At 49.7% G+C, this 26,257-nt stretch overlaps 2 long non-coding RNA genes across 2 annotated transcripts in view; one reads left to right on the top strand and one right to left on the bottom strand.

Annotated features, from left to right (window-relative positions):
• Positions 1 to 9,591: 9,591 nt before the first annotated feature.
• Positions 9,592 to 21,514, bottom strand: LOC121104629. The gene is made up of 4 exons (XR_005836992.1): positions 21,028 to 21,514; positions 20,535 to 20,631; positions 15,801 to 15,941; positions 9,592 to 10,099 (listed from the first exon to the last, which is right to left on the bottom strand). It is a non-coding gene; the product is annotated as an uncharacterized LOC121104629 (long non-coding RNA).
• LOC121104628 overlaps positions 19,610 to 26,257 on the top strand; it is a 19,829-nt gene continuing 13,181 nt past the window's right edge. Inside the window, exon 1 of the long non-coding RNA XR_005836990.1 lies at positions 19,610 to 19,702. This is a non-coding gene — a long non-coding RNA (uncharacterized LOC121104628). The remainder of the gene's footprint in view (positions 19,703 to 26,257) is intronic.

The raw sequence follows: 26,257 nt of genomic DNA, 5'->3' as shown, positions 1-26,257 counted from the left end.
AAAAAAAAAAAAAAAAAAGAACTGATGGGCCTTGTTCCAGCACAAAAGGCCAGGAAGGTGAGGGCTGGACTGTTTGGGCCTCGAACAATCAAACGCACTTCCTCTGGGCTTCAGCTGCCGGTGGGGCGGGCGGCGGGGGCGGGGGGGCATCTGCCTCTGGCACCAGGGCCCACCATGGTCTGAACAGGGCGTCAGGGCACGGGGTCACAAAAACATTTGTGTAAGGAGAAGAGAAGTGCGTGAAGAGCAGCTCCATCAATCCGCTCTCCTCCACCAGGCGCGAGCCCCTGGCCTGCTAGCCGCTTTGTGCCTCGTGCCCCAGGAGGACAGGGAAGGAGCGAGCCCTGCAGGGATGGGGTCTCTGCCTGAGGAGCATGCTAAAATCTGGATGTCTTACCTTAAAATTTATGAGCGCTTGCATTCGACTCTATAATGTCGGAAGACAATAGTTTTCAAAACCTAAAATAGCTCAGTCTGGAGGAAACTGGTGCTCCAGGTCCACACACCAGGCTTCTCGGGTACCTTACCCAGCCTCTGATTCTCAGCCCTGCGCCCGCCGAGGCATGCACCCCCAGCTGGAGAAGCTCTGCTGGAGGATTAGCGCACACACAGCAAGAAGGAGCTTGCTGCTTCCAGCAAGAGGAAGCATGGCTGCACCCCTCTGGTCCCAAAGGATAGTATGCCGATAATCATTAACAATAATGAGCATTTACTAGCCACTTCATAAATGCAATGAGCATTTTTCATGCTTTTATCACATCTGATGCTCCTACAATTGGGTAAGTAGTATTGTTATGCCCCCTTTGCAGACGAGGAAACTGAGGTCTTGGGAAGTTAAAGAGCTGAGCCAGGGTCACATTGCCGAACCCCCATGTGCACACAGGCATGGTCAAGTTCAAAGCCCATGACCCCATAAGCTCTCAGTGCTCACAAGTTCTTTGGAGGAGGGGGACTGTGCATGAATCTCCTTCACTCTTTCACTCAGCACCCGTCCGCTGAGGGCCGTCCACATGGACTCATGCGCTAGATGCTCGGAAAGTGGAGATGATGAGGCTCTGTCTTTGGCTGCAAGACATGAACTCCAAATGGGGCTAAAGGGAAGGTTACAATATATGCAACAGAAGAAAGAAGGCAAGACCCATGGGTTGGAGCCACCAGGAGGCTTCAGGCAAAAGAGAGCCTTGAGGGGAATCCAAGAGTTGAGAAGCAGGAAGAACATTTCAACCCAGTGGTTCTGGGTTGTGTGGTACCGGGACCAGCAGCATCAGCATCCCCGGGAACTTGTCTGAGATGCAGACTGTGAACCTGAAACCCAAGGCCTCTGGGTGATTCTGCTGCATGCTCAGGTTTCAGAACCTGTTTTAGGAAAATAAATTAAAAGCACGGAGGGAGCACAACATTTGGCAGGTCTGGGAAACAGGGAGGAGGAGGGTGTTATGGTGGCAGAGCCTGCTGCTTGTCTTCTTGCTTTTAGAACTCTTCTGTGTGTGAGCACCAAGATGTGTAGGAAGGGTGGATGGATCCTGCCTGGTCTAAGCCAGCATCTCCCATCGATGGTTAAGGGGCAAGAAGGAAATCAGCTGCGGACTTCCAGGGAAAATTGTGCAGTTCTGGAGAGGTTGAACAGTGGCCTCCTGAAAGATATGTCCATGTCCTAATCTCCGGAACCTGGGAATGTGACCTTATGTGGAAAAAAGGGTCTGGTCTTTGCGGATGTAATTAAGTTAAGGATCCTGAGATGAGATGAGATCATCCTGAATTTTCCAGGCCAACCCTACATTCAATGACAAGTGTCCTTCTAAGAGATGGAAGGGAAGGAGACACAGACACAGAGGAGAGGCCATATGGAGACAGAGGCAGAGACCAGAATGACACGGCCACAAGCCAAGAACACCTGGTATCACCAGGGTCCAGGAGAGGCGAGACAGGCTCCTCCCCTCGGGCCCGCAGGAGGAGCACAGCCCTGTCATCACCCGAATTAGAGACTTCTGGCCTCTGGATGGTGAGAGAGCAGGTTTCCAGTGTTTCAAGTTGCCAAGTTTGTCATAATTCGTTACAGCCCTATGAAACCGACAGACCATCTACCTAGATGCTGCCAACCGCTCTCCCGGCCGTCCTGCCCACACTGCCGTCCTCGATCGTGCACGTGGTCATCATGTGTGCACTGCTTCTGCCTGCATTCCCGCTGGACTGTGAGCGCCCAACACAGTCACGCGCTGTGTCCGGTGCACAGTAGGTGCTTTGTAACTACTTGTTAAGGGAATGCGTAGAAAAGGTGACGGAGCAAAGATCCAAACCCAGCCTCTGACTTCTGTTTTCTATGGAGAACATGAACACAGCTACAGAGTCGATGAAGGTCAGTTAACAGCAGTACACCACCAGGTGCCCAGTGCATGCTGAATGATGCAGACGATACCAGGTGGACTGGAAGGGGACATGCCTGTCATTTCTGCAAAGCCATGCCATTGGGTAAACTGGCTGCACAAAGTGGCTCATGGACGGGGCCGAAAGCAAGGTGCTCAGCCTCGGTAGCAGCTCCATCTGGAGAAGGATGATTCTTCACGGGTGGGACTGTCTTCCCTGAACATTGCAGGGCGTTTAGCAGCATCCTGGTCTCCCCACTTGTGCTAGTAGCACAGCCCTCACCCTGCCAAGGCCAGGCATGACGACCAAAACTGTCTCCATACATTGACAAGTGTTCTGGAAATGCAAAATCACTCCCAGTTGAGAATCTTTGACCTCAGGAATCCACAAATGGACAAGTCAACTTGGCCTCCCCTGACATTAGGAAGTAAGAAATCCAGCAGATACAATGAGAATGGGATCTCAGGGAGAGGATGCTGGTGAACACGTGTCGCTTCAACTCAGGAATAAATAAGAGGAAGCGTGAAGGCTGGGGAGGGGGCCACAGGCGGCCAGGGAGAAAGAGAAACCACCGTGTGTTAGTGGTTTCCACATGCAGGACCAGCTGAGGGAGCAGGGATAGGGGAGAAGGCACCCCCCACAATTGTCACTCACTGGGCGGGGCAGGCCCTGAAGAGTAACCTGCGATGAGCACTGCAAGTGGACAGAGCAGACAAGGGGCACAGATAGGGCCCCGAGGAGCACAGGGTCCACGCCCCAACTCCTCACGGGGTGCCATTGCCCCCAAGCCTGGAAACGATCACAGTCCAGGGGCTTTAACCACGGGCACGGCTTCATACCAGGCAGGTGGCACAGACAACTGAGGGGGACAAGTATTGAGTGGCGAGGAGAAGGAGGAAGATAACGTCATCTAGCATTTATTGAACACCCACGGTGCATGAGCCCTGTGTTACCCAGCTCAGAGTAGCCCAAAGAATAACAGCCATCACATCCAGGGTCCTCCTCCAGCTCTAAAAAGAGGATAAACAGGAAAAATGAGTGTAAACACAATAGGACACTGAAAAACCCTTCTCAGTCCTTAATTGAGAAACCAGGTAAAAATGAAGAAAGGCAGCAGAGAAGGTAAAACCGTAAATGAAGTGTGGTTAATACAACAAGTACCCACGTCCCGCCACTTGGCTTTATAAGATGTCATGGGTTTTCCTTATTTACAGCAGACCTTTTTGGTTTAATGAATAAAATAAAACCAAGACATTTGAGTGACCATTTCTGTTCCTCTTCCTCCTCCTCTGTGGAAACCCTGATTCTTAAAGGTGATGAATACTCTTCCCTTTTGATAATATGTGTGCATCTAAAAATCCTACATAGCTTTGTTTGTGTGTTATTTTTACACAGATTGTATCAAAATGGACTTCTTTTTTTTTTTTTCATTTTCTTTTCCCTCCCCCAATATTTTGTTTTTGAGAATTTTCCACCCTGATATGGGGAGAACTAATCCAATCCCCTCAACTGCCACAGATTAGTCTTTGCATAAATTACCTCGGGTCCCCCAGTGAAAAGCATTTAGGTCATTTCCAATTTGTTAGCCAAACCAACACTGCGGTGGAAATCCTGGTACATGTTTCTGTGCTCACAGAAGTGTTTTTCTAGGGTTCAGATACCGAGGGCAGTTGTGGGGCTATAGGGTATAAACGTTTTAGACTTAACTGGGTATTAATAAATGACTGTCGAAAGTGGCTGAAACAATTTATATTCTCAATAGTGGGTTATGAGTTGCTGCTTGCCAGAGTCTTATTTTCCCAAAACTTCAAGGAACTGATCATTCCTACACTCTTTAAACAATTCCAGCACACAGAGAAAGATAAAAGTCACTTGACAGTTTTAATGAAGCCAGATTGGCTGGATGCCAGGGCCTCATAGAGAATACCACAGGAAAGGTACTTGGAGGGGGTTTATGCAGAAAGCCCAAATAAAGTGTTAGCAAATAGAAGTAAATAATACATTGTGACAACGAGTAACTGATGCACATAGTCCAGGAACTATGCAGTTTAAGAAACTTTTAAAAACACTTTTACCGTGTTAATAGAACAAAGGAAAAAGAAGCATACAATCATTTCTTTTCTTAAAAATCATAAAGACATTTCATAAAATCCACTTCTGATACTTGAAATGGAAATGGTGGATACCTTCTTCTAAAGATTTTTAAAAACACACATTTCAATCCAAAAATTACCATCATTGAGAAAATACTAGAAGTATTCCATTTGTGTAAAAAAAAAAGTTCTGAGTACCCTTTATCACTACAATTGTATAACACTGTTCCAAAAGTACTGAACAGAATTAGACAAAAATATAAAAGCAGTTGTGATCATGAGAAGAGGCAAAACCAACCATGATTTTTCTTAAATTTTATTTAAATTCAATTTAATTAACATATACTGTATGATTAGTTTCAGAGGTAGAATTTAGTGATTCATCAGTTGCATGTAACACCCATTGCTCATTTCATCATGTGCCCTCCTTCATTCCCATCCCCCAGCTACCCCATCCCCCTACCCACCTCCCCTCCAGCAACTGTCAGTTTGTTCTCTAGAGTTAAGAGTCTCTTATGGTTTGCCTCCCTCTGTTTTCATCTTATTTTATTTTCCCCTCCCTTCCCCTATGTTCATCAGAGGCAAAACCAACCATAATTTGTAACTAATGATGGTATGCTTCTGTGAAAACCCAAAATAATAGAAAAAACATTAAAATAATAAAAACACAGTAGTATGATCAGTTATACAACAATCAGTATAATTTACAATCTCATATGTAAATTATAACAAGTTAGGAAATATATGATTTAGAAAATCATTTGCAATAGAACCTAAGCCCTAAAACACCTAGAAATAAATTTAACAATAAATGTGCAGGACAGACATGAAGCCAAAACTAAGTTTCTAATGAAGATCATTTAAAATAATTCAATAAGTGGAGAGTCATATCTTCTTTCATTGAATAAGAAGACGTTCCAATAAAGATGTAATTTTTCCTAAGGTAGTCTTTAAGTTCAATATTATCCCAATGTGGGATGTGTTTTAGCTTGGAAAAAAAAAGTAATTCTAAAATTTATCTGGAAGTGTTATAGGATATTTTGTAAGGTAAATTAAAAGATGTTTATCTTATAACAGTTAGGAAAACTCTTTAAAAGAGTGGTATTGAGGAACCTATCTTGCCAGATATTAAAAATGTGTTATATGACCACAGTAAGTAAAGCAGTGTGGTTTGGCAAAGGGATCAAAAGACAATTGAAACGACCAGAAATCAAGATCATAGTTATAGTCCCAAGTATGTAGAGATTTTAATGCATGGGACAGCAGTCATTTCTAACAAGGGAGAAGATGGAAGAGCTGACTAGCCATTTGGGAAACATAAAACTGGACCCCTTAGTGCAAAGTGAATTCCTAAAAGACAAAAAGTTTGGAAAAGAAAAACAGAGACCAAAAAAAGCTAGAAGTAAATATGAGAGACTATTTATATAATCATAAGGTAGGGTTGGCCATTCTAAACATGTTACAAGATCAGAAAACACAAAATAAGACATTTTAATTTAACAACATAAACATTTACAACATCTAAATGGCTTAAAATATCATAAATAAAACCAAAAGACAACAATAATTTTTATCACAAATTTATCACAAATATCCCCCCTATACAAAAGAGCTCTTGAAAATCAGTAAGAAAACAAATCAATGTATCGGTGGAAAAGCAGGCAAAGGATTTGAACAGCATTTCATAAAAGAAGAAATACAAAAGGCTAATAGTCATGTTTGAGGTCACCCTCAATCAAATAAAGAAAATGAAATCTTGTTTCCCAGCTATCAGGTTGGCATCAGCAATGTAGATGAACCCAGTCACAGCAGGCACTTGGGAAACAGGCGCTCGCGCAGTCCTGGAGAGAGTGGAAGGCCGTGCGTGGCCGTCAAGGCAGTCTGGCAGGATTGTATAACATTGTAAAATGCTCACAACTTTGGACGCAACAGTCTGATTTCTAGGAATTTATCCTTAGGAGACTATTTGAGAAGTGAGAAAAATGCACCCACAGGAAAACTTCCTAAGTTTGCTTAGGTTTCTTAGGTTTCTTAAGTTTTCTTAAACTGAATATTTGAGTTCCCCCCCTCAATTCAGATGTTGAAACCCATTCCCCCAGTGTATTGGTGTTAGGAGGTGGGGCCTTTGGAGGAGATGAGGTCACAAGGGCAGAGTCCCCATGGATGGGATTGGTGCCCTCATAAAAGAGCACCCACAGAGCTCCCTTGCCCTTTCTGCCATGAAAGGACACAGCAGGAAGACAGGTGTCCGTGAACCAGGAGGAGAGCTCTCACTGGACACTGGATCCGCCGGCACCTGACCTTAAGACTCCTCCGTCTCCAGAGCTGTGACAAGCACAAGCCGCCCAGTCTAGTCAATTGTGTCCCAGCAGCTTGAACAGACCAAAATCCAGAGTTTCCCCCAGTAGGTGATTGGTTAAGAAAATGCTCAGCAGTTCTTAAACATGACAATAGTGAAATACGTTCATTGACTAGAAATGTCATCTTTGACATTTTAATTGCGTGGAAGAGGCAAGTGTCAACATACAATGTGATATCAATATATAAAATTATATACCCACATCTTCATCTTTATTTATAGAGGCCAAGAGGTTTTCACTTCAGCTCTTCCCCGAAACCAGCATGTTTCACTTGGCTCGTTCGGTCTCGTCCTTGCGAGGCCTTCTGTGCAAGCAGGCACCATGTGGACCTCTTCTTTTCATGGTGGCCATGGTTAGCATTTGAAAGTACCTGTGTGTGTCTTCACTTTCTTGTTCACTTGTGTGCTGCCTTGCCCACCAGAAGGTAGGCACCATGGGAGAGGAGTTGCCTCCTTCACCCCTGGGCCTCCAGAGCCTAGCATGATAAACAGCCCAGACCTGGTAAATACCTGTTGGCTGGGGGCAGTCCTGTACGGCCAGCATTTCCTGGGGGACACTGTCTGGAGAGAAGGCAAACCCTTATTATGGGATAAGGCATTCCATACACAAGTTGGCTTGGGAAACATGACACTGGACCAAGCCAAAGGGTTCATTTACTGCAGAACTTCTCAGACCCTCCAAAGTGTTCCCCAGCCAACATGACTTCAGAGCCCCTTTTTTCTTGGAGCATCTTTGGAGTGACCTGCATCTTAAGACAGGCTGGAATGGAGTATGTCCAGGAGAATATTCAGAAAGCATGATGGGGGATGGGATTTTGGGTGGCCCCTAATTTGTGCTCTTTGTGTTGTTCAAAATGTTTACAGCAGGGGCTCCTGGATGGCTCAGTTGTTAAGCATCTGCCTTCAGCTCGGGGCATGAACCCAGAGTCCTGGGATCGAGCCCCACATCAGGGTCCCTGCTCCACTGGGAGCCTGCTTCTCCCTCTCCCACTTCCCCTGCTTGTGTTCCCCCTCTCGCTGGCTGTCTCTCTCTCTGTCAAATAAATAAATAAATCTTTTTTAAAAAATGTTTACAGCAAGTGAACATTTATCATTTTGTAAACACGTAGTTACTTGCAAGTAGTTACTACTTTGCAAGATAAAAGAATAAATATTTTTAAATGCACTTATTTGACGATCTCAAAACCAACTTTGTTTTACTAAACCATGAGTTCAACTAAAGTTGTTTTTTGAAAGAACAAAGGCCAGCTCAAACCAAAGAGGAACATTTTATAAAATAATAGTAGAATCAGGTCTTCTGGACTCAGATCCAACCTTCCCCGTATACTTACTGAGGGACTTTGGGGAACTGACTTCACCTGTGACTCTCAGTCAGCAACAGGAGCTACTTGATAGTGTCGTGGGCTCAGGGTGGAAGCGCGCACCAACAGTCCCAAGATGTGCTAGCTACTTCCTCTGTTATTAATATTGACAGACCTAAAATAAACTGGTGCATCTACATATGTCTGAGTGAAACGTATCCAAACTGCTCTAGGGCACCCTCTCCACACCCAGACCCCCCAAGACCCAGGGCTGCCCCTCACTTGCGGGGAAGTGCACAGACACGGGCTTCAGATGGGTCCCGGGTTTAGTCCCACGGAAATTCAGCGTAGGTCTGTGCTGGTCTCCCTTCTGGTTATCTGGTTGTGTCCTCAGTGGGGGCTGCCAGGGGAGGGGAGGGGGTCGCAGACCAGCACTCGGGACCCCAGACCAGGAAGAGCCTTTGGGGGCACACGAATGCTGAGGAGTCAGTTCCTACAGCTGGGTATTCTGTTTGTTTATGGAGCAGTTTTATTACAGTAACATCTGGATTCCTTCGACGATACCCAGGAAAAGCAAAGATTAGGTTTAGCTGTCTGGTGTATTTTAAGGGATGTAGCTTTTATTCTGCATGATTAAAAGTAATTAGCAGCTTAAACTTGATGCCTTCACTCTGAGTTGATTCCATGAGTCTCTCCCACTGTGGGATGAGGAAAGCGGTGGAATTTCTTTTATTAATAATTTCCCATTGTCTGTCCCAAATCCTTAGGTTCAGTGCAGCGAGCTTTCTGTCCTTCTGTTGAATAATTTATCATGTGAGCTGGCTTCTTCCTGGGGCCCCTTGATTCTTGGAGAGGTAAAATGGAAGTCATCACAGCCTAAGACGGTTGTCCGGCGGCCTGATCTGTAGTCTGTGGCCGGACACCAGCACAGCCACCCTCCAGCAAGCAAGACAGGGAGATACTTGGAATGAATAAGGAAGCAGGAAGAATCGTAAACTAAAGTCTGTGAATAGCACAGGACAGACAGGGTCACACTCACAACTGGGCTAATCTGTTTGGATCCCATTGCAGATCCACGCTGTCCTCGTCTGCGAAGTGGGGAGAGTGCCGGCGCTGGCTGCATCGTGCTTCCTGCGGAGGCCCACAAAATAGTTCCCGCCAAGGGCTTTGCACTGAGCTGGACACACCGTCACCCTTGTCCCATCACTGCCTTCTGGATGACGATGGCACCCAGCATTTCCTCCCTGCAGGTAAGGGAAGACTCGGCGAGTGATGGGCTCTGGGGAGGCACGTGCCTGGGGCGGGCGCCCAGGGGCTGCTCAGATGAAGGCTGTGTTAGTTCTTTCTCCGAGTGCGGGTCGCATCTGTCTGCCTTGTGAGCATTCAGGACACAGGGCCTTCACACGCACCTTTCTCTATGTGTATAACGGTCCGACATTTTTAAAGCTTAAAAGATGTTTCAAGAACAGAGTTCAGGGAGATAAACTGACAAGCCCAAGATCACACAGAGAACTGGGAGTAGATGTAGTTCGGGAACCCATTTCTCCTGAGGTCACCAACACGGCCCTGACTCCCGCTTCCAGCAGCAGCCGCACATGCAGGCCCCTCCGGCATCTGGGATTCTCCAAGCTCACCCAGGTCGTTTTCTTTCCGCATGCGTGTGCGCACACACGGGCCCATGCCTGTGTGCATACACCTCAGCACACGGACGTACACACAAATGCTTAGCACACGGTAGGGGTGTAAAATGGCAGCACTGGCTTCATTGCTGACATATGGCACAACAACGTTCTTAATGGAATCACTTCGAATGATGAAGTTTGCCGCACTCTCTGTGTCATGCAGACCGAGCACAGGCCCGGTCCCATCTGTGTCACCACCTCCTCTGTGAGATGGGGGTAAAGCAGCGGACCCCTGCAGGACTTCTGGGAAGACTGGACAGCAGCAAGCATGCACCCATGGAGTGTGGACGAGGGCCAGGCCTGTCACACAAGCTCTAATTAAGGTCGTTGCTATTATTGGTGTTATTATTACTCACAGTAATCTGGTGTTTACTTACTCACAAACCAACATGTGTCAGACTCTCCCCATCTCACCCTTTGGGATGTGCCCATTTGCTTTCAGCCAAGAATAAATCTTGCCAAGAAATGCTCTTGCTCTATGTATGTAGAAAACCCAGCCATGACCTATCCTTGGCTCTGCCCAACAGCACGCACGGCCCTCCCCACGTGAGAGCCGCTGGCCTTTACGGAGAAACCCCAAATTCTAGGAGTGGATTCTCCCAATCTTCACCAGACAGAAAGGATTTTAATGTTTTTAACTGGAGCTTCTAAATTCAAAACCCTCGTGTGATTCTGCATGTTTCCCTGGCATTCATCCTGCGACCAGGAAAAATGCAACTCTCCTTCTTGAGGAAAGTCAAATGACACGTGCACCAACTTTCTCCAGGTAGCACAGCGCAGCCCTATAATTAATATCCCTGCCATCCACAGCCTCATAGTTAAACATGAGGTGCACGGGCCTGGTGGGGAGTCACAGGAAGGCAGGAGGTAAATCACCAGGCTGGTTTCTGCCACCCATTTCCGGGAGCCCACCAGGAGGGAGGGGGGCCTCCAGGGAACAGGAGCGCCCGCCAAGGGAGCTGGAGGTCACAGGGGCCCCGTGGATCATTTATTTCGCACGGTGGCCTATTTCCAAGGTGCTTCATGGAGCATTAGGCAAGCAGTACCTGCTAATGGCTGCTGAGTCTTTGTCTCCCTCTTAACATATACGCTGCCAGCAGCAGACACAGCTACTCCATCACCCGGGGCTGGCGCTAATACAAAGCAAATGGAAAATTTGTCCTGAGTCCTTGCCTGCTGTTCAGTGTGGACATTTGTTTCTAGAAGTTCACACACAGGGAAAATCCAGCAGGAGCCACAGAGCTTGTTTCCATGGGTGTGGCCTCTCCCGTCCCGCAGGCCCCACCCACTCTGAGCTCCTGGCTGTACAGATCTCCCTACCCCCACCACTCCCCCCAACCCCTTAGCATCCCACCTGCCTCTGTCTCCCATGTCCCCTGCAGCAAGGTGGAGCCATATGACTGCTTGGGGCAAATGGATCGTGAACAGAGGCAACACCTGTGAATTCCGGGCTGTTTGAAGCCACATGCCTCATTTTTCTCTGGACTCCTTGTCTTTGGCAAATCTTTTGGGCTACGTTGTTCAGATCGGGAGGCTACAAAGTGGCAGGGCCCCCTTTTTAACTGGAGTGTGGAGAGCAAAGCACCCCCCCCCATCCACACTGGGTGAGTCATATGATCAAGAAATAAACCTTTCTGAGTTAAACCACTGAGGTTTTTAGGATCAGATGCTGCTGTAGCTAGTAGTATTCACTCCAGCTAAAATGAGCACCTACTATGTGCCAAGCACTGCATGGAACATTCAGCAGCAGAGTAGAAGAAACAGGAAAAACAAGCAAGTAAATATACATTAAGAAGCATGACCAGTTCTGTGAAGGGCATGAATGGAGTGATGTCATGGACAATAACAGAAGCAACCTACCTATGTATTTTGCTAAAAGAAGGCCTTTTTAAAGAGTAACAATAGGTGAGATCATGAATTTCAAGGAACAAGCCATGGCAAGTGTGAGGCCAAGGGCAGGGCATCGCAGATGGTGGGACCAGCTTATGCAAAGGCCCTGTGGTAGAAGAGAGTTGGGAACTCTTTGAGGAATAGCAGGCAAGCCGGTATGGCTGCCAGTGGGTGCATGAGTGGACCAAGTAAAACGGAGGTTCAGGTAGGGACTGATCACAGGGACTCATATTTTTCACGGTGTGGTGGGGGCCCATTAGGGGATTTTAAGCAAGGGAAAGAGATGACATGATTAACTTTTGAAAGGCTCACCCTGGCTTCTGGGAGGAGGGGGGGCTGCACAGAGGCAAGAGAAGCAGCAGAGAGATGAGACCGGAATCTGTAGCTTTCACCCCGGCCGGAGATGATGGTGGCTCAGGGCTGTGGCTGGAGAGAAGGGGAACAGGACAGATTTGAGAAAGCTGTCACAGTGAATTACTCCTGTGCCCCCAGTTCTCCAGACACATCTAGCCCACTGCCCACATCCACGAGTTCACAGCTCCATGTGATCAAAGGCTCAGGGCCGAGGTTCTGGCCTCCAGCCTGGTTCCCCGAGATCCAAAATGTGCGCCCCAGCAAAGGACGCTGGTGTCTTGACCCTACGGAAAAACTCCAGGTCCCATGAGCCAGGGGAGAGCATATTAGAGGCAAGAAGTCTCTCAAGTGGCCGCATATCATAGCCCATCTCAGGTGACATGAGGCTTTCAAGCTGCGCCTTCCCAGAGACAGATCTGAACATGATCTGCCCACCAGCACTTAACTTTCTATCCGCCGCCCCTTTGTTCCCTTCTGTTTGAACGTTGGCAAATGGCCTCCTGCATTTTCTCTTCTTTCGAGCAGATTTTCTCTGCTTGGAACACGTGCTTGGCTTCCTGAGAAAATGATTCTCAAATAGGATTCTGCCTCGGAACCACCTGTGAAAGCTTTGTAAACGTGTCCGTTCCAGGCTCCCATTTCTGGCTCACCAAATCCGACGTGCTCCAGAAGGGGCCCAGGCAGCTCTTGTTTCTAAAAGCCCCTTAGGCAACTCAGAGGGGCAGCGGGTTTAGAAAGCCGCTTAAGTGCAGACATGCGGAGATGCCTTCTTTCCCTCCTCCCCTGACCTTGCTCGGAGAGACTGCCAACAGTTAGCTCAGACTACGCAGGGCGGGGCAGAGTCCCCAGTGCTTGGAGGTCCCTGGGCCACCTGCACTTCTGACCATCTGGTTATACATCTGAGGGTCCTCCCAAACCCCTCAGGTGCAATCATTTGCCACAAGGACTCACAGAACTCAGGGGGGTGCTATGTCGATGAAAGCAGTGTTATTACAGAGGATGCGAGTGAGGACCAGCCAAACGGAGAGGAGCCAGGGCCAGGCCTGGGAGGGTCCCAAACTCGGAAAATCTCCCTTCTAGCACGTTAGCGTGCATCCACCAGCCAGGAAGCTCCACAGCGCCTCGGCACCCAGAGCTTACAACAGAGGCAGGATGGATTGAATTCAACCTCCACCCCCATCCCCCAGGGGTCTGATGTCCTGTGGGTCTGAGCCCCAGCCCTCTGATCACAGGCTTGGTCTTTCCAGCAGGGCCAGCCCCCATCCTGAGTCGCCTCCTCTGTAAACCCAGGGAAGGCCCCAGGGGTCCATCATGAATAACAAAGATACTCCTATCACCTGGAAACTCCGAGGATTTAGACCCTCCCTCCCAGAAAGCAGGGACAAAGGCCAGAAATCCTTTATTATACCACGGGGACATTTGGGCTGGACTCACGCTGATCACTGAAGGATACCCATGTATGGATTCTTAACTCCAGTAGAATCAGTTGGGAAAGGCTCTCTGGCATACGAGGATCCCTCCCCCCTCCTTATCAGTGGCCCAAGATGCCAGGAGTAAAACAAAGACAATAATGGGTCTGGCCTCTTATCATGGGGTGTTGGTTGCTATGGAGACAGAGGGAGTTGAATTGGGAGAGGATTTGGAGAAGATTCTGGAAGGAGCCTATAGGAGGTGTATGTGAGTTTCAGGGAAAGCCAGAGTGCCCAGGTGCTCTCCTGGGTTCCTGCAGGGCAGGGCAGGCTCTGTGGTCTCCGTGTGCCCCCAGGACCGCAGGCAGGCAGGGCTCAAAGGTGAAGGAGTAGAGGATTGGCCTGGTCTACACTCAAGCCTCCGGCTGATGTGTTGAGTTCCAGGCGGTGTTTCCATAGCAACTTCAGGCCCCTGCCCCATCCCAGCCCCACCGCGTTAGGCTTTAAATGGGCAAGTGGAGAAGAGAAGATAAAATGTGGTTTTTCGTGGACTAAGGCCATGATCCGGAATTAAATTGTTGCTATTGAAGGCCATACTCTTGCAGTCCCGTGGGAAGACATATCTCACAAGTTAGTCCAAGCACCCAGAATGAGTTAACTCCTCGGAAGCAAGAGTCCTGCTCCCTCCACGGCGGAAGGCCTGGGCCTGCACATTGACAATGCTTTCTGCTGCCCCAGATTCAGAGCACGCCCCCCTCTGGGCCTTTCCACATCATTCCAACTTCTCTCAAAGGAGAAAAGTCTGCACCGTCTGGCCCAAGATGCTGCCAGCTCCAAAGAGCCGTCAGCATTCAGAGCAGCTGCTTGGGCCAGAAAACACAGAAAAGGGGTAATTCTCTGTGTGACTAATGGATTCCAGATATAGCCACTCCCCAGTCACTGCCACCACGTTGAAGAGAATTTCCAGTGGACGATAGTCATCAAACTCTGGAGAGCTGGACGCAGGGACGCCGACAGGCTGAGCTCACAGACGCCTGGGTCAGCAAGTTCCAAAGCAGCTACTCAGCAGTTCTCCAGTCTTCCAAGAAAATCTCGGCCTTTCCTCCCATCTCCCTGCGCCAGGACTGAATCTGGGGCTAAAGGTGAGGGTGCGCCCCACCCCTATCTGTTGCCAATGGCAGGTCCCTGTCCCTGTTCTGCCTCCAGACACCCAGCTGAGTAAATTCAGTTAATCTGTTTGAGCTCATTTGAGGCGTGTGGGTTTTCGTGGTTGGCCTGACCTCTGTGAGCACCTCCAAAATAAGATTTCTATTAGGGAAAGTGACTTCAGAGTTTTTAACTTCTTTCCTGCCCCCAAGTGCCATGGTTTTAATTAACAGTATCACCAAGTGGCTGTCCCTGGCAGACGGTGGTGCTGCAGGCCCAAGGAGGCCCGAGGAGGAAAGAGCTGAGCATGAATCCTGCCAGCACGTAAGCTGCATCTCAGGGTAGAGCGACTACAAAATGAGCTTTCAGGTCATGAGCATATTCTGCCGGAATCTGGGGGGGTTTCAGCTGCCAGGCACCGCAGGCATGCATGGCCCACGCCACGATGGCCAGGCGGGGCCGAGGCAAGCCCCAGTTTGCTGCAGGAAGGGCTGCAGCCAGCTCCCAGGCGGGCCACGCAGCCCCATGGCACAGGAGGCCCGCCAGGCCTCCGGGCACCTGCCGAGAGGGCCAGCCTCGAGCAGATCAATCAGCTGTGGCTCTGATTCATGACAAGCTCTCCTCACCCCACGACTGGCACCGCGAGGGGCAGAGCTCTGCATTCTGGCTCGGTGGAGTCCTCAGTCATGACCAGCCTCCTGCTGCAGCCTGGCTGCAAAGTGCCCTCCCATGGCCTCCGTGGGGCTGCTGCCCAACAGCTCCCAGGGGGACCCCTAATAGAGGGTTTCCATCAACCACTCAACCAGCGGAGTTCTTTGGGGGCATTTGTGGGGTTTTTTCCCCCGTTAATGACAAAAGAAGGCAGGGATTTACCATGTCAGGTGCCAAGCGGCACCTGCTTTCTCCAGGCTTGACCCGGCCCAGCAGGTTAGAGCCAGTAAGATGCAGGTACCCCTTATTATCCATACATCATCAATTCCTGGAAACACCTGAGAGTCAATTTGCAGGCATCAGAATCTCATATCCCATTATGTGAAAGGGGAAGAAAAGAGGACGTGTTTGCATATCATCCAAAACCCCCCAGACCAAGTTCCAAACCACACTTAACCCTTAACCACCTAAGAGCAAAACACTGAGGACTTTGTGTAAGGGGAGCATGTGAGAGCCCTACTTTCTGATTAGCCCACACCGAGTGAACTCACGACGGGGGTGTCTGTCTGCAGAACTTCACAGAGTCAGAGCTGAACGCCGTCTCCCTTCTGCACTGCGGGGAGCACGGCCCATGTGAAGAGGAGCTTCAAACAGGGTCTGAGCTGGATCCAGGTGGGGAGGGCCCTGGGCGCCTGGCAGGAGCAAACAGCAGACTGACTTTTTGTCCAGCAGCCTCACGTTTAGGGGTGCTGTGGGTCCCGCCAGGGAGTCTCCTTCTCAAGACTTGGAGGAGGCCGAGAGCTACCACGAGCCCAGGACGGCACCCGGTCGCCTGTGCACCCGCGCCTCCTGGGGCTCCTCATCCCCAGCCCCCGCTGAGGTGTGCCTGGCAAGTTGTCGCGGCTGAGCACGTGTCGCAAACATCTTCTCCTTGACAACTCGGGAACATGTCCCATTCGATTTCCTGAGGACTGCTCATTGCTCTGTGCTCCTCTCACTTCCAGGTCCCCACACTGCCCTCCCTCTGTTCTCAGTCTGCCTCTCCCGGCCCTCAGCTCCCGCTGCGTGGCTCCTGCTTCCCCAGAGGCTGTAGGGGGGGCCTCTGGCAGCTCCCCGCCCCCTCACGTCAGTTGACACAGGAGGAGAGATAGCAAAGGGAAGGCCAAGGAGCAAAGCTCCCCCAAATAGCCGCTTGGTGGCAGAAGGAGGGCCGCTGGAAGGATGTGAAATCCCCCTTCACTTAACAACTTAATAAGGATTTGAACCTGAGTCTGCCAGGAATTGTCAGTTTTCTTAGATGTGAAGAACACGTCTCGCGGCTTTCAAGCGCGCCCCGGAGGGACCGTGACATGCTGGAGATGGGGGAGGGAGGCTTGTGTGTGGGCTCCACCTGGTCTGAGCTTCCCTGAAAGGCCCCAGAAAACAGCAGGGGGCCTGGCTAGGCCTGGGGGGCTGGGGGGCCCGGCAGGGAGCCAGATACACAGGAGAGACGGGCAGCTGCCCACAGCGCTTGCAGGAGAAATGATGTCAGTGAGGCAGGACTGGGCTTGAGGACGTTTGCAGCTACACTGGACAACCTGGTCACCTGGAGGGAAGGGCCCCCGGAATCCCAGGGTCTGTGAAGCTGAAGAACCAAACCCCGCTGACCTCGCTGAGCAGGCGGGTTGGACCATGTGAAATTGCTGCATTTGACCATTTGGGCAGCTTCACATTCTCTATGGACCAGAATCCCGACCCCTGACCCTGCCTACAGGGGACCAGACCCCTGCCACCCCCTGCCCGCCCCTCCCCCTCATGTATTCAGCTCAGCCACACTGGCCTCCTTTCTAGTTCTGAAACATGGGAAGCCCATCCCACCACCCCGGGTTTGCCCTGGTCTCTCCCTCCACCTGGACTACCCTTCCCAGGCCCTCCCTGACCACTCTCTGTAACGTTGTCCCTCGGATCCCACTGGCCACCCCCTTCCTGTTCTCCGGTTATCTTTCTCACACCCGGCTCAATCCCACTTTATCCTAACTCCTTCCCAGTTACTTTCTGTCTCTCCCCCTGGAACGTGAGCTCCCTGTCAGTCGTGGACCTAACGCGTGCTTCTCACACTGCCGCCCGGAACCCTGGAAGGGGGCCAGGCACACCGTGCCGCGTAAAACTTGTGAAATGACTGCATAAAGAACCACGCCCGCCGGAATGGGCCCTGGGGAGTTCGTTATGGTCGACAACCCTCAATCTAACGACAGGGACACACAGTCACCACTTCCATCCCCAGGCCTTGGTGCACCAGCCAGAAATGTCCCTGCGTCCAGGAGCAGAGAGAAGCGGCCGGTGCTCTCTGGAAGAGGCTGACATGTGGGAACTGGAGGGCATCAGTGCGTGCTGGGAGCAAACGGGAGCCCCTGGTTCCTCCCTGGGTGCTAGCCACGAGGCCAGTGCCCAGTTTGTTTAGCATCCTGCTCAGGATGAAGGAGGGCTCTCACACTGGAGATCTCTTCATACAACAACCGAGCACTGCACCACGGGATTTTCAGAGGCCCAGCTACCCGCCCACAGGTGGGGCAGGGCTCCCGTTCCCTTGCTTGCTCCTGCCATCTGCTGGCCACTCTGGAAAGTGCAGCAGAGAAAAGGGGTTTCTTTTCCAGTCTCGGGAAGCTTTTCTTTCCTTGGGGGAAAAATTCATTGCCAACTTTATTTCTCTCCTGGCAAGAACCAGGAGCCTGGCTGACCCAGCCCTTGAGTAGGGCAGACTCTAGGCTGCAGGTGGGTGTGGGAAATCACCTGGCCCTGGTCCCATGACTTTTCTGCATTTTACATATATTAACTCTAGTAAAATGTCAGACCTGTGAGTATTTACAGCTGTGGCTCTTCAGGCTCAGAGACGTTAAGTAAGTTGCCCAGAGTTACATAGCCAGGTGGTGAAGCCAAGATTTGAACCCAAGCAGTAAGACACTTGCGGGCACATTCTACCACCAACAACTGTGCAAATGGCCCAGGTGGCACAGTTGGGTGAATGCACACTCCTACTCCAGGGCCCCCCACCCCCAGCGCACTGGAGGGAGGGTTATGGGGGAGTGGAGGACGGAGGAGAGGAATCCTGCCCTCGGCCACGCACAGGCCTAGAGAAGCCTCCACCTTCTGATCTGGAAAATGGGGTCACTGGACTGCATGGTTTCAAGGTTGCACGCAGGGCTTTCTGGACAGGACAGAGGAAGCATAGAGTTAGAGCACAGCTTCTGTCGTCAGATCCGAGGTGGAGACTGGCCCTTCTGCTCACAAGCCCGTGAACGGCGGAGCAGTTGTCTATGATCTCTCTGCCCCAGCTGCTCCTCTGGACCTGCTGATGAAGACAAGTGAGGTCACACGCAAAGCCTCCAGCCCTGGGGTGGCTCAGGGCAAGTGCTTACTAGACATTGCCCATCATTACAACTCTACAAAAGGCTTTGGGAAGTTCTGCAGCAAGAAACCTACTCAGCTTAGCTCAGCCTGTACCCAAGCTGGCTGCCTGCGAGCCACCACAGGGCTCTGGAAGATCGTCACTCCACAGACCCCATTTGCCCCCATCAGTTCAGACTGCCTCCTTAGCGGGACCAGAGCCTCAGGCCCCACTGAGAGCACGCCAGGTGGGACCCCAGGCCTGCGGCTCCCAGCTCACTGCTCTTGTTCCCACAGCATCTCTCCACCCAAATAGCAGTCCTCACAGCAATAAATAAAAGAACCAGGAGCCATTCTCCCAGGCTCCCAGGACTGTTTCACATTTGTCAGCTTTACAGACCAGAGGCAATTAAGAGCGTAAGGCCAGGAAGGCTGTTCTTAATAATTCTATCATTATTCGCAATTTTCAGCACCGCCACACGTGAAAAACCCATTTCTAATTTCTTTAAAGGTGCTAAATGGCTTTTGCACTGCATTGTGAAAGTTTACCATCAGCCAAGCAGCTGCGAAGCAGCCTCCAGCTTTCCAGCCCCAGGACCATAATAGCAGCTGGGTTTGGCTTGACCCACTGGGGCGATGCTCTTTCTCTCAGTGTTTCACTCCCAGGGTAGGTGACTCGGACACTGTGGGCTTCTGGGCATACTCTGCGTTGCTGGGTATTGCTGTCCACTGAGGTTTCACAAGGCCCCGGGCACAGGGGCCGCTGAGGTGCCGCAGGAAGTGAACAGGAAGCCCTGCTTTCCTGCTAGACCAACACCCCGGAAACCGATGGAGAAACCCAGTGACCAGCCTTGCTGACAGTGAGGAGAGGCCAGAAGGGGGGAAGTGAGTCAGCATCTGAGGCAGGGTCTGCCTGCTGAGGAAAGAAGGGGTGCTGGGACCCACTGCAGGGAGGGGGTGCGTTCCTTGTCAGGAAATTGAAGTGCTTAGAATCAGAAGCCAGAGCTTTTGTGAGACGTGACAGGCCTGGCTGCAGAAGGCAAGAGACCCTGCCCTTAACAATGACAGTAACAGCACCACCAGGTGACCGGTAGGTAGCGCTTACTATACACCGGCTGCCATTCTAATCATTTGTATATGATAACTCTTTCCTTCTCGGGAGACCCCCTAGGAAGTACCGCTATTAATGCGTCCCCATTTTACAAGTGAGGAAACAGACACAGAAGGGCTGGTAACTTGCCAGCATCACACAGGGAGTACATGGCCCTGGGATGCTACTGTGAGCGGGACGAACAGAGTCCTGCCCTTATGTTGCTTACCCTCTGCTGGGAGATGCAAAAATTAAACAGATAAGTCACGGATGCCCCTTGTGAGACACATGATAGAACAGAAGTGTGCCATGTTGAAGAGAGAATGCAGGGACCTCACCTGGCTGGCCAGTGACTGAGGGTCCTACTTATACAGCAAGGGGCCTAGAAGCATCTGTGTTGTATACATAGCAGTAGGGTCCACAAACCTGCCCCAGCTGCTACATGGTGGGGCAGATCGAAGACCACAAGTGTGGGTGGAACCCCCCCCACACACAGACACTCTTCATGGAGAGCAGCCCCGCTGATCGTGTGTGTGTGTGTGTGTGTGTGTGTGTGTGTGTGTGTTCTGCATAATGTTTAACTTAGTGAAAGGATCTCCAAGCTCCCTTCGAGCATGGGTGCCTCGTCATCTGGTCAGCGTGTGTGATGATAAGCATGCAATGGCTAGTCAATAAATGTTCTCAAGAGGTACTGATGAGACAGAAGTGGGATAAGACACCGAGCCTGCAAATGAAACATCCAGGAGGTAAAGCCAGCCCCTTACCACCCCAAATTCAGACAGATAATCAGGGAAACAAAGCTTATTGGTATGAAATGATCAAGGACACTTACCAAGTAGTATTGGACTCCCTGAGGACACAGCTGCCGCTGAGATGCCAGGGCGGGGAGGGGGGTGTACTGAAGAAATAATCTAGCAAATTCTGCATGCCTGAAGCAAATTTAAATTTTTTTCCCTTACTTTTTGGCTTAGTTAGAGATAATACATCCTCAGGGCATATTTTACTACATTTCTTTCTAGTCATTTATCTATGCTCATACAGATACTTTGTTGTTGTCACAGAACTGGGATAATGTTTAAAAAGTATATTCTGATTTTCCTTCAAAATATCATTGTTAGTGTTCTATCATAACAATAAAATATTTTAACATTTTTAACGACAGTATATTATTCCACTCTCATGGCTGTACTATACTGAATCTTTTATTGGGGTTGAGTTGCATTCCAGTTTTGGAATGGTGGAGTTCTCCTTCCAGCAGGCTAAGGTCTTTGAATCAGTCCTCTAACTTAAAATATAAGAAAATCTGGACAAAAATTTTAAAATACCTGTTTGAAAGCATCAGTGAGTTAACGAAACAGTGAGACTATCTGGGGCCAAGTCTGGGAGAGAAAGGAACCCATGCTATGGGAACTGAGCATCTGGTATCTCATTTCCCCTAAAGGTGATTGCAAATCCCAAAAGCAACAATTGAAAGGCTGAGAAGTTGAATAGAGTTTACAACACTCTCATAAGGCTAGGGGACAAGTGTTAGAATTCAAGGGCTGCTGAGGAGGAGAGATTCTGGGAAATACTCCCGAGTTTGGGGCTGGGATTTGGACAGGCTCTGCCTTAAGGGGAAGGGTTGACTGGACAACAGTCTTGGCCAGGAGAAACTAAAGTCAGCTTCAGGTCACATCAAACCATAATCATGTAAGGTGTGTTCCTCTGGGATGGCTGCTTGCCAAAAATAAAATTAATGCCTTTCTGAAGGAAGATAACATCTTTCAGAAAAACCGCAAGTGAACTCAAGAGTTTTTTTTATTTAACAATGTCCAACACAGGGACACCTGGGTGGCTCGGTTGAGCATCGATTCTTGGTTTCAGATCAGGTCAGGATCTCACAGTTGTGGGATCAAGCCCAGCATTGGACTCTGCACTCAGCATGGGTCTGCCTCAGATTCTCTCTTCCTCTCCCTCCCACTCACTCTCATTCTCTCTCTCAAATCAATCAATCAAGCAATCATTCGATAAATCTTTTTAAAAATGTCCAACACTCAATCAAAAATAACCAGGCATTTGAAAGGTTTTTGTAACCAAAAATAAAGGGGAAATACAGACAAAAATCAGATCCTCAGGAGATCCAGATAATGGAGATTTTTAAAAATAATATTATCAGTATCTTGAAAGAATTAAAAGACAAGATCAATCATTTTGGCATAGAACTGGAACCTATAAAATAGGAGGCAAAAGGAAACACAGAAGTGAAAAATACAATAAGTAAGTTTAAGAGTGTGTGAGATGAGTTTAACAACCAAAGAGGGAATTTGTGAGCTGGGATATGAATCAAAAGAGTTTTCCAGACTGAAGAATCAAGGCAAAAAGAAGTAGAAAATAAAAATCATATGTGATATATGGACCATGGTAGAAAAGTAATATAAATGTAATCAAAGTTCTGGTGGTTTAAAAGGAAAAAGGCAGAAGCAATATTTGAAGAGAGAAAACCTAAGATTTTTTATAATTAATGAAATACATCAAACCATAAATCCAAGAATCAGTTTGAATCCCATACAAGGCAAATGCAATGAAAACAAAACCGAGGCATGTCATGCGTGGTAATACTGTTGAAAGCCAAAGCCCCGAAGTAAATCTTAAAAGCAGCCAGAAGAACAATCCTATTACCTTTGAAGGAACAACAGTAAAAGTGCAGATGAACTCAAGGAAGACAAGAGGAGCCAGAAGATATTAGAATTACACCTTCTGAAAGGAGACAGATGCCAACCTGGAATTCCATACCCAGCCAAAGTATCCTTCAAAGGCGAAAGTCAAACCAATACATTGCTGACAGGATCAATCACCCACTTCTTGTCATGGGGGACTCAAAGCACCCTGATTGCCATTCCCCTCAGAATTATAGATGGAGACCCAACCACATATCCATGTCCTGATACCAAAAGTGGAGGGAATGGACACAGAGAAGACAAAAAGAACACATGTATATTGGGAGTATCAGAGAGTGTTTGGGCAAAGAGAAATGAGATGCCGTGGCCGAGACACTTAGCACACACTAGATATCCATTTGCATCCCTACCTCCCCAACCCCCATTTTGGTTAGCACCGTAAGGCTTGTTCTGGACAATGGGCTGCAGGCAGAACTGATGGAGCCAAAGCATGAAAGAGTCAGGATGGGAAATGATACTCCAGGACTTTCTTCCTTTGTCACAGCAACTTGAGAGACCCCATGTCCCAGGTGGTGCAGGTACAAGATGGTGGCTCCTTCCTCAGACCATGTCTCAGGCTGACTATGAAGTAGAGCCTCCGCATATGTGCATACCTGTGTTGTGCTCAGTCCATGATCTAGAAATAAAATTTTCATTAAACCATTTTGATTTACAGTTAATGTGTTACTACAGCATGGCCTAGCATCAGCCTGACTAAAACAGAATGCTAAGGGGACAAAGAGATATGAGAGTCAACACACTTCAGGTTAAGGGAAACTGGCATGAGAACATGTCCTGAATTCTGGATCACAAGCCACAGTGCAGACATTGCCAAGTCTTCTGGTCTGATGTCTCTAATGCACAAAGAACTTGATCATTAGCTGCTCTTTTGTTGGACCTATTCTGAGCTCAGTCATGCAGAGGGGAATGTAGAGGAAGAAGAGCCTCGCCCCCGAGACACCTGCATTCCAGATGGAGAGCAGACAAACGTCATGAAAAGAGAAGGCCAAGGGCATATCCAGATGGTCTGACAATAGGTGCAACAGAAATTAAGACACAGAGAAGGTGAGCTGGGGCTGGAGAAGGTGGGGTGCTATGGGGCACCTACCTTTAGACAGGCCTGGGGAGCTGGATAGAGCAGAGATTTCCCAGGGACATGTTATGCCCAAATAATGGGTTTTAAGCCTTGGAGAAATGATTCTTTCAATTTTATATAGGTACTGTGTCTTCTCTGACTCTAGACTGTTATAGACCCTTTGTGCACACCCCTTAGCTCTTTGCTGGGCTGACATCTTCCTCCTTGTTCTTCATTTCTCTATTTGTATATGTCTCCCACTGGAATGAGGGTCTTCTTTCTGCCCCCTACCAGGTCCCCTGTAGCTGGCACACTGCATGGTTCCTGGCCCGCCCTGCCTCCCCTGCATGTAAGCTTCCTGGGGGTGAGGTCCCTGCCTCCCACACAGAAGCTCTCGCAAAAGGAAGGAAGGAAGGAATGAACAAACGAACAATCTAACAAAGAAGGAGCAAATGGACTGAACTGGCAGGGCCAAATCCTGCTCTGCCTCCTGGAGCATTTGCGTCTCTCACCGGGTGACCCCTCATTCATCCTGTTCTTTTAGAAGCCGTGTGCAGGAAGCAGGTGCTCGTTTGTGCTGCCTTGGTGTGTTTGCATTTAGGATCACAGAGTTTACTCGATTAGGAAATAGAGAGCAAAGGAGACTCGATCTGGCCGACAAAACAAAGCAAGGAGTGGGGAGGAGGCCTAGGGCAACTTATTCCCACTCTTAGTCTTAAAGAAATCACCAGCTTCCCTACGACAGGTTTCCCCCTTCAGGCTTCTCCTTCTGCACACACATGACAGTCTGACCTTGGGCAGCGAACTTCCTGCCAGGTCCCTGTTTCTTCAAGGATGGCCCACGTGAGTCTGTGTGCACATGTCTGTAGCTCACCTCGTTGAATGTTAGGTGAGTAGTTATTTAATCCTTACAAGCCCCATAGGTAGGTAGGAATTGCTACCGACTGCATTACACAGATGGGGAGGCTGAGGCCCAGAGAAGTGATGCCGTTGCTCAAAGTCACACAGCCACAGGGGCCAGAGCCTGGATTTAAACCCCCGCAGCCTAACTCCATAGCCTGTACGCTTGATCACCAGCCAGTCCGCACAGGCCAACAGGCTGATTTCTAAGGAAATTCCAGAACGTTTCTGCCATATTTAATCTGCCTGCTATTCCCAGGGAATGTATGTGCTGTGGGTTTAATTTAATGAAAACTATTATTGGAAAAGATACGCCACAATAATCCATTCCTTAAACAGTGGGGGTGAGGCTGCAGTTGCATAATGTTGTTTTCAATCGGTTGCCCTGGAAAGAGGGGGTGCCAGTGAAGGGCGGCCCCCGAAGAGAATTTGCTGAGGGGCGTGGCAGTTTGGAGGCTGCATTGGGCCTCAGGGGCATAGAAGGTGTGCAGGTGTGCGGGTGTCAGACCTAGAGGGGTCCGGGGGAAGCTGGGCTAAATCTCTCTGAGAACACCCCTGCTCAGAGATGAGAAGCCCCACCCAGGATCTCTCTCCTGGAGCTGGTGGCAGAGAGAGAGAGCAAGGGCAAGCCCCAGACGCCCTTCTCAGGCTGGGACTTCCAGCTACCGGTGTGGGATGGCAGGCAGGCCTGGAGCGGGCACACAGTAGGTGCTGCAGGTAACTTCCGCTAGTCTGGGCCTCTCTCTTTTTTTTTTTTTTTTATGTCATTATGTTTTGATGTAGTGTTCCATGATTCATTACTTGCGTATAACACCCAGTGCACCATGCAATACGTGCCCTCCTTAATACCCATCACCGGCCTATCCCAATCCCCTACCCCCCTCCCCTCTGAAGCCCTCAGTTTGTTTCCCAGAGTCCATAGTCTCTCATGGTTCATTCCCCCTTCTGTTTACCCCCGCCCTTCATTCTGTCTTTGATGACAGCACCCTGATTTCCTGTTAGGGAACAGCCCCTCCTCTATTAGGGAAGATCCTGCTGGGGCCATCCAAACAAGGAGCCCACCTTGCCCAGGGGGTGGGCCTGTGACCTGAGCAGGCCCATCGGACCCTCTAGGTCCAGGTCCCCACCCTTGGGCAGACAGACCCCAGGATGGAAGAAAGGGCCAGGTGCCCGTTCATTATGGCAGCCATGCTCTGAGGCCTCCCCAACACCAGGGGCTCCTGGGTCTTTCTCCAGCCCCCGCTCTGAAGCTGGGCACTGTGCAGGCCCCTCCAGGAAGCTCCCTTCTGCTGCACTAGTCAGAGCCACTCCTGCTGCTTGCCACTCCAGGACCCCAATCATGCAGAGGCTGCGTGACCGACTGCTGAAGCAGTGGACAGACCATGTCTGAGAGTGGCTCATGGTGGGGGGGGGGGACACCAGGCCCTCCGCCAGGAGCCCTGCTTGTGCTCCCAGCCAGCTGAGCCTGGACGAGTCTCAGACTCAGTGGGCCTCAGAGTCGCCCTCAGTGTGATGTCAGCCCACAGCACTCTGGGACGAAGTCTCCACTCTGAACCTCCTTGCCGGGCAACCCTTTTGAGGTGCGTTTCTTCAACTCTGAAATGAACACAGTGCCGAACTTGAGGGGTTAACATGAAGGAAGTGAGACAAATCCGGGACATACAGCTCTGAGCACTGGAGATGATTTTTTGAGGTGCAACAACAGCGGCATGGTGAAAGGTGACTCTTTTTCCCAGCCCTCTTCTGTTCGTCTGGTGAAATAAACCAGGCACGTCTCACTCACATCAGCACCTGCGTCCTTAACACCTCCCCACACTCACTAAGTGTCCTCGTAGGAAGAGTGCAGGGCTCACCTCAGAGCCCTGGGCAGCAGCACTATCAACC

Source organism: Ursus maritimus, unplaced genomic scaffold (assembly GCF_017311325.1).
Source record: "Ursus maritimus isolate PB19 unplaced genomic scaffold, ASM1731132v1 scaffold_22, whole genome shotgun sequence".
NCBI classification, from domain to species: Eukaryota; Metazoa; Chordata; class Mammalia; order Carnivora; family Ursidae; genus Ursus; species Ursus maritimus.
The sequence above is the reverse complement of the archived record's forward strand: the minus strand, read 5'-3'. Positions and strand labels throughout refer to the sequence as shown.